Here is a 7,217-nt window from a genome sequence, read left to right on the forward strand (position 1 = left end):
TGTCTTGGATCCTCTCCGTGTCGCCGTTTCTCTGTTTCTCCGTGTCTCTGTCTCTGTCTCTGTCTCTGGGTCTCTGGGCTGGCGCCAGCAGGAGCTGTCCAGGGTCCCCGCGAGGGGCGGGTTGGGGGCGGGGTGCCGGTCTCCTGGGCGGCGCTGGCGGGGGGGAAGTGTGGCCGCCCCGCCTCCCCGCTCCCTCAGGGGCAGCGCGGCGGGCTTCCGCTGACGCCCTCTGGTCGCGCCGGTGGCTCCGCCTGGGTTTGGGCAAGTCGGGGCCCGGCCGGCGCCGCAGAGGTCAGGGCTCCCGCTGGGAGGCCCCTCGGGCCGGAGGGGACTCAGAGGAGCACGGGCCCGGCGGCCCGACGCCCCGACGCCTCGGGCCAAGTGCCCCGCGCCACCCCCCTCCCAGCAGCCGCATCTCCTGCGACCCATCGCCGGATCCGAGCGGCCAGGGCGGCCTGGAGTGTTCCCGGGCCGCGAGGGGAGAGCGCCCAGCCAGGCGCCCCGCCCCCATCCCCGCCCCCACCGCCGCCCCCACCACCCCTCGTTTCCCACCGCCGCCCGCCCCGCCCCGCCTCCTCGCACCCCGGGCTGCTCCAGGCCTCCGCGCCCTGGGAGGGCAGCAGGGCGGGGCAGCGCAGGGTTTGGCTGGCCCGCTGGCCGCGCCCGAGGCGGCCGCGGCGGGAGGCAGCAGCGGGAGGAAGGCGGCAGGCCGGGCGCGGGCGCAGGGGGCGCCGGCGGCGGGTGCGCGTCACAGAGGCCTGGGCGCGCGCGAGCCGCGGGCCGGGCGACGCGGCGCGGCTTCTTAGGGGCGCCGGCGGCAGGCGCCAGCGTCTACGGCCATACCACCCTGAACGCGCCCGATCTCGTCTGATCTCGGAAGCTAAGCAGGGTCGGGCCTGGTTAGTACTTGGATGGGAGACCGCCTGGGAATACCGGGTGCTGTAGGCTTTTGCCTCCCTCGCCTTTTGCCGCCGGCCGGGCGCGGCTCCCTCCGCGCTCCTGCCGCCCCTCCTCCGTCCTGCGGCCTCCGGCCTCCGTCCTCCGCGGACGCCCCCCACCCCTCCAGCCAGCCCGACCCCCCCCACCCTCCCCCTCCCCTCCCGCCCCCCTCCGCACCGCGGGCCCGCCGGCGCCGCCCATGGGCAGGGCCCAACCCCTCCCCGCCACAGCCCAACCCTTCCAGCTCGCGGCCCCACCCGAACCCAGGGCCAATCGGGGCCAGCCCGGCGGGACCGGGACCGGGACCGGGACCGGGACCGGGACCGGGACCCCGACGCCGCACACGCCGCCGGCCGGCTCCCTCTGGCCTCGGCCTCTTCCCACCCGCTCGGCTCCCGCTCCGGTGACACCCCAGCCCTTCCCTCGGCGCCCCGCCCCCGCCGCCCCAGCCGCCGGGTAGAGTCGTCCTGTCAGGTGGAACGGATTCCACGGCGGTGCCGGGAGGCCCAAACGGGTCCCAAAGCGACCAGCCCCGCCCACCGAGGAAAGGCACCTGGTCAGGCTTTTCCAGACACCGCCCGCTTCTCCAAGGACAGGGCGGACTGGGTTAGAGAGGAGCGTCTCGGGCACCTCACCCAAGACGGGATGGCTTCTGCCTTTGCTGGCGTCTCTGCCGCTGCAGGTCATCTTCTAAAACCTGGTACCCGCTTGCTTGTCCTTGAGAGGCTCATTCACAATCAACACTCCTTTCCCGACCTAAGTTTGTCCCTGTCAGTTTGTCTCGCTTTTCCTTCCAGAAGCCCCCTTCCCGGGGTGGGGGGGAGGGGGGGAGGTGGTGGTGGTGGGGGGGGGGTAGGGGGGTGGGTGGGTCTGAGTTTCAAGCTCCACCTGACTAGGATCCCATTCTGCTTTCGCCTTCGGGCGGTCCTGCCTCGCTTGGAAACGCTGCTACGTTGCTCCTGGTGGATGAGCTTGCGTTCGTTTTGAGTTTGAGAACGCTGGATGCAAAGACGAGGAGTCTTGATGGCTGAGGCTTTTGGTGTCCCCTCACTCGGGGGCCTCCCTCTCTTCCCGCCTCCCCCCGCCTCCCCACCCACCCCCTCACACCCGACCCCTACCACCCCAGGGCCCCGGCCGGGCCCCGCCCCTCCAGGCCGCATCTGTCAGAGGGAGTTGAAAAGCCTCCTGACAGGACACGTCCTCCCTCAGCAGCCAGCCCTTCCTGGCTCCCTGGCTTCAGCTTTCCGTTCGCGTGGCTCGGGCAGCCTTTCGCATCTTCTTTGCACCTGCCTGTGTTTGCAACAGAGGACCGTGGCCAAGGGATCCAGGAAACCGGGAGGAGAGCTGGCTTCCGGGGAGGCGAATGGGAAGGACAGGGAGGCAGAGAGGGAGCCTTGCCTCAGAGAACGGACTTTGAACCCCCGAAGGGAAAAGTCCTCCAGATAAATCACGTCTTCCCCACCGAATCCAAGAGCCATACTCGCTCGCTGTGGAAAAATGGGGACATCCCGGTCAAAGCAGGACGAGAGAGGACCCAAAGCTCCCTCCTCTCCCCGTTCAGCCATCGTCGTCCTGGGAGGGAGTCTCTTCGCGGTTCGCTTCTCCTGCCGGCCCCGTTTCCCCTCCTGCCAACCCAGCGCCTCTATCGCCTGCTCCTCGCTTCCTCGGGCTGCGGGCTGCGGGCTGCGGGATGGGGGAGGGGGGGGTGCGGTGCGCGTCGCTCCCTGCCAGCTCGTGCCCGGGGTGGTTCTGACGGGTCCCCGGATCTGATCTCCGAGGAGCACCTTCTGCGGGGAGAAGCGGGACTGCGTCCCTGTCAGTTTCCCGGAGCGCGGGACCGGAGCCTTGCCCCGAAACGCAGGCTCGGGAGACCGAAGTCCTGAGCTGAAACCCAAGGGGCGCCGTCTCCCGCGAGTGACGTGCCCTCCCTGAGCTGCGCTTTCCTCCTCTGGTGCGAGGGGGTCCTGGCGTTCGTGCCTCCTTGCGGGGGCGAGTGCTGGTGAGAACGCAAGCGGGAAATACGGAGCAGACCGCTCAGCACGGAGCGCGGCCTCGGTGGGGGCCCGGGCCTCGGCCGCCGTCCTTCCCCACGAGCCTACTTCTTGCCGCCGAGGCTCATCCAGCACCCAGGGATCGATCGCCTGGCTGCTTCCGGCCAGACACTCTCCTAGGTGCTGGCCACCCAGCAGCCGAGAACGCGGGTGCCAATCTCGGCCTCCGGGGCGTTCGCCTCCTCGCCTCTGGGGCCGCAAGACCAGCGGTGTGCCTACGCATGCCGGCCAGAGGTGGCAGAACCTGACGAGGACACGTGCCGTGGAAAATGGAGAGCTTGGCGCCCCGGAGGGCCTCGTCGGACGTCTGTGGATGGCCGTCGCTCTCTTTGCCGAAGCCCGCCCCCTGCCCATCTTCTCTCCGTCCCAGGGTCCCCTTTCCAGTGGGACGCAAGAAGGCCCACAGGGCCCAAACGCTGGAGACGGGCAGCGCACACAGCGCGCCCTGGGTCCCGGGGGGTGCGGCGGGAAAGCCTTGCGGCACAGAACCCTGAAGCCCAGAGGTCTCGAGACAGGGAGAGCCGGGACGTCGGCAGGCACCGACGGGCCTTCGGACGCGACTCTTCCTCCCCGTCATCACACCGTGCTGCTCCTCCCTCCGTCCTGGGCGCGAGCGCGCTCTTGGGAAGACGGAGGCGCCTTCGTCGGTGACCTAGCGGGCGGGAGATCCCGGGCAACGTCCCCAGCGGCACTTGAGCAGAACGGGGACGCTGCGGTCGGTCGTCGGGGAGGGGCTTCTACATGTCTGGTAGATGGAGCTGCTTTCTCGTGCCAAGTTCTCTGGGCCCTGACTTTTCTGCCTGCTCCTTCTATCAACTCAGTAAGGTCGGGCGTGCCCGGCAGAAAGAGGAAAAGAGCCAGAGCGAAGAAGCGGAGAGAAAGGAACACACAAACCCGGACGCACACACACACACAGGCACACAGACACACAGGCGCGCGCGCGCGCGCGCACACACACACACACACACACACACACACGCCTACACACCCACTCGCACAACCCGCACAAGCACACGCACACGCAAGCGCAGACAGAGCGCGCCAGCGAGCTCCGGTGCCTGCCTGTGGTTCCTGGGCGATGGCGGGGCAGCGATGCCGGGAGCCCGGGACTCCTGAGAGCCTGTCTGCGCGGCCTAGGGCCCCAGGGGTGATCGCCAGCCCCGGGGCCCCTGCCTCCTGGCCCGGGCCCAGCTCCAGCACCACCGCCCTCCTGGGGGGGAAGCGAGCTCTTGGGCAGAGCCTCTCTGGGTCAGGGTGGGTGTCTGTCTAGGTCCGTGTCTTGGATCCTCTCCGTGTCGCCGTTTCTCTGTTTCTCCGTGTCTCTGTCTCTGTCTCTGTCTCTGGGTCTCTGGGCTGGCGCCAGCAGGAGCTGTCCAGGGTCCCCGCGAGGGGCGGGTTGGGGGCGGGGTGCCGGTCTCCTGGGCGGCGCTGGCGGGGGGGAAGTGTGGCCGCCCCGCCTCCCCGCTCCCTCAGGGGCAGCGCGGCGGGCTTCCGCTGACGCCCTCTGGTCGCGCCGGTGGCTCCGCCTGGGTTTGGGCAAGTCGGGGCCCGGCCGGCGCCGCAGAGGTCAGGGCTCCCGCTGGGAGGCCCCTCGGGCCGGAGGGGACTCAGAGGAGCACGGGCCCGGCGGCCCGACGCCCCGACGCCTCGGGCCAAGTGCCCCGCGCCACCCCCCTCCCAGCAGCCGCATCTCCTGCGACCCATCGCCGGATCCGAGCGGCCAGGGCGGCCTGGAGTGTTCCCGGGCCGCGAGGGGAGAGCGCCCAGCCAGGCGCCCCGCCCCCATCCCCGCCCCCACCGCCGCCCCCACCACCCCTCGTTTCCCACCGCCGCCCGCCCCGCCCCGCCTCCTCGCACCCCGGGCTGCTCCAGGCCTCCGCGCCCTGGGAGGGCAGCAGGGCGGGGCAGCGCAGGGTTTGGCTGGCCCGCTGGCCGCGCCCGAGGCGGCCGCGGCGGGAGGCAGCAGCGGGAGGAAGGCGGCAGGCCGGGCGCGGGCGCAGGGGGCGCCGGCGGCGGGTGCGCGTCACAGAGGCCTGGGCGCGCGCGAGCCGCGGGCCGGGCGACGCGGCGCGGCTTCTTAGGGGCGCCGGCGGCAGGCGCCAGCGTCTACGGCCATACCACCCTGAACGCGCCCGATCTCGTCTGATCTCGGAAGCTAAGCAGGGTCGGGCCTGGTTAGTACTTGGATGGGAGACCGCCTGGGAATACCGGGTGCTGTAGGCTTTTGCCTCCCTCGCCTTTTGCCGCCGGCCGGGCGCGGCTCCCTCCGCGCTCCTGCCGCCCCTCCTCCGTCCTGCGGCCTCCGGCCTCCGTCCTCCGCGGACGCCCCCCACCCCTCCAGCCAGCCCGACCCCCCCCACCCTCCCCCTCCCCTCCCGCCCCCCTCCGCACCGCGGGCCCGCCGGCGCCGCCCATGGGCAGGGCCCAACCCCTCCCCGCCACAGCCCAACCCTTCCAGCTCGCGGCCCCACCCGAACCCAGGGCCAATCGGGGCCAGCCCGGCGGGACCGGGACCGGGACCGGGACCGGGACCCCGACGCCGCACACGCCGCCGGCCGGCTCCCTCTGGCCTCGGCCTCTTCCCACCCGCTCGGCTCCCGCTCCGGTGACACCCCAGCCCTTCCCTCGGCGCCCCGCCCCCGCCGCCCCAGCCGCCGGGTAGAGTCGTCCTGTCAGGTGGAACGGATTCCACGGCGGTGCCGGGAGGCCCAAACGGGTCCCAAAGCGACCAGCCCCGCCCACCGAGGAAAGGCACCTGGTCAGGCTTTTCCAGACACCGCCCGCTTCTCCAAGGACAGGGCGGACTGGGTTAGAGAGGAGCGTCTCGGGCACCTCACCCAAGACGGGATGGCTTCTGCCTTTGCTGGCGTCTCTGCCGCTGCAGGTCATCTTCTAAAACCTGGTACCCGCTTGCTTGTCCTTGAGAGGCTCATTCACAATCAACACTCCTTTCCCGACCTAAGTTTGTCCCTGTCAGTTTGTCTCGCTTTTCCTTCCAGAAGCCCCCTTCCCGGGGTGGGGGGGAGGGGGGGAGGTGGTGGTGGTGGGGGGGGGGTAGGGGGGTGGGTGGGTCTGAGTTTCAAGCTCCACCTGACTAGGATCCCATTCTGCTTTCGCCTTCGGGCGGTCCTGCCTCGCTTGGAAACGCTGCTACGTTGCTCCTGGTGGATGAGCTTGCGTTCGTTTTGAGTTTGAGAACGCTGGATGCAAAGACGAGGAGTCTTGATGGCTGAGGCTTTTGGTGTCCCCTCACTCGGGGGCCTCCCTCTCTTCCCGCCTCCCCCCGCCTCCCCACCCACCCCCTCACACCCGACCCCTACCACCCCAGGGCCCCGGCCGGGCCCCGCCCCTCCAGGCCGCATCTGTCAGAGGGAGTTGAAAAGCCTCCTGACAGGACACGTCCTCCCTCAGCAGCCAGCCCTTCCTGGCTCCCTGGCTTCAGCTTTCCGTTCGCGTGGCTCGGGCAGCCTTTCGCATCTTCTTTGCACCTGCCTGTGTTTGCAACAGAGGACCGTGGCCAAGGGATCCAGGAAACCGGGAGGAGAGCTGGCTTCCGGGGAGGCGAATGGGAAGGACAGGGAGGCAGAGAGGGAGCCTTGCCTCAGAGAACGGACTTTGAACCCCCGAAGGGAAAAGTCCTCCAGATAAATCACGTCTTCCCCACCGAATCCAAGAGCCATACTCGCTCGCTGTGGAAAAATGGGGACATCCCGGTCAAAGCAGGACGAGAGAGGACCCAAAGCTCCCTCCTCTCCCCGTTCAGCCATCGTCGTCCTGGGAGGGAGTCTCTTCGCGGTTCGCTTCTCCTGCCGGCCCCGTTTCCCCTCCTGCCAACCCAGCGCCTCTATCGCCTGCTCCTCGCTTCCTCGGGCTGCGGGCTGCGGGCTGCGGGATGGGGGAGGGGGGGGGGTGCGGTGCGCGTCGCTCCCTGCCAGCTCGTGCCCGGGGTGGTTCTGACGGGTCCCCGGATCTGATCTCCGAGGAGCACCTTCTGCGGGGAGAAGCGGGACTGCGTCCCTGTCAGTTTCCCGGAGCGCGGGACCGGAGCCTTGCCCCGAAACGCAGGCTCGGGAGACCGAAGTCCTGAGCTGAAACCCAAGGGGCGCCGTCTCCCGCGAGTGACGTGCCCTCCCTGAGCTGCGCTTTCCTCCTCTGGTGCGAGGGGGTCCTGGCGTTCGTGCCTCCTTGCGGGGGCGAGTGCTGGTGAGAACGCAAGCGGGAAATACG

At 70.1% G+C, this 7,217-nt stretch overlaps 2 non-coding genes across 2 annotated transcripts; both read left to right on the forward strand.

The window, feature by feature from the left end:
- Nucleotides 1-829: 829 nt before the first annotated feature.
- Nucleotides 830-948, forward strand: LOC139043803 (5S ribosomal RNA). The gene has a single exon (XR_011500869.1). It is a non-coding gene; the product is annotated as a 5S ribosomal RNA (ribosomal RNA).
- A 4,146-nt stretch (nucleotides 949-5,094) lies between these two features.
- LOC139043799 (5S ribosomal RNA) lies at nucleotides 5,095-5,213 on the forward strand. Its single transcript, XR_011500865.1, has one exon. It is a non-coding gene; the product is annotated as a 5S ribosomal RNA (ribosomal RNA).
- The last annotated feature ends 2,004 nt before the right edge of the window (nucleotides 5,214-7,217 follow it).

This window comes from Equus asinus, unplaced genomic scaffold (assembly GCF_041296235.1).
Source record: "Equus asinus isolate D_3611 breed Donkey unplaced genomic scaffold, EquAss-T2T_v2 contig_37, whole genome shotgun sequence".
NCBI classification, from domain to species: domain Eukaryota; kingdom Metazoa; phylum Chordata; class Mammalia; order Perissodactyla; family Equidae; genus Equus; species Equus asinus.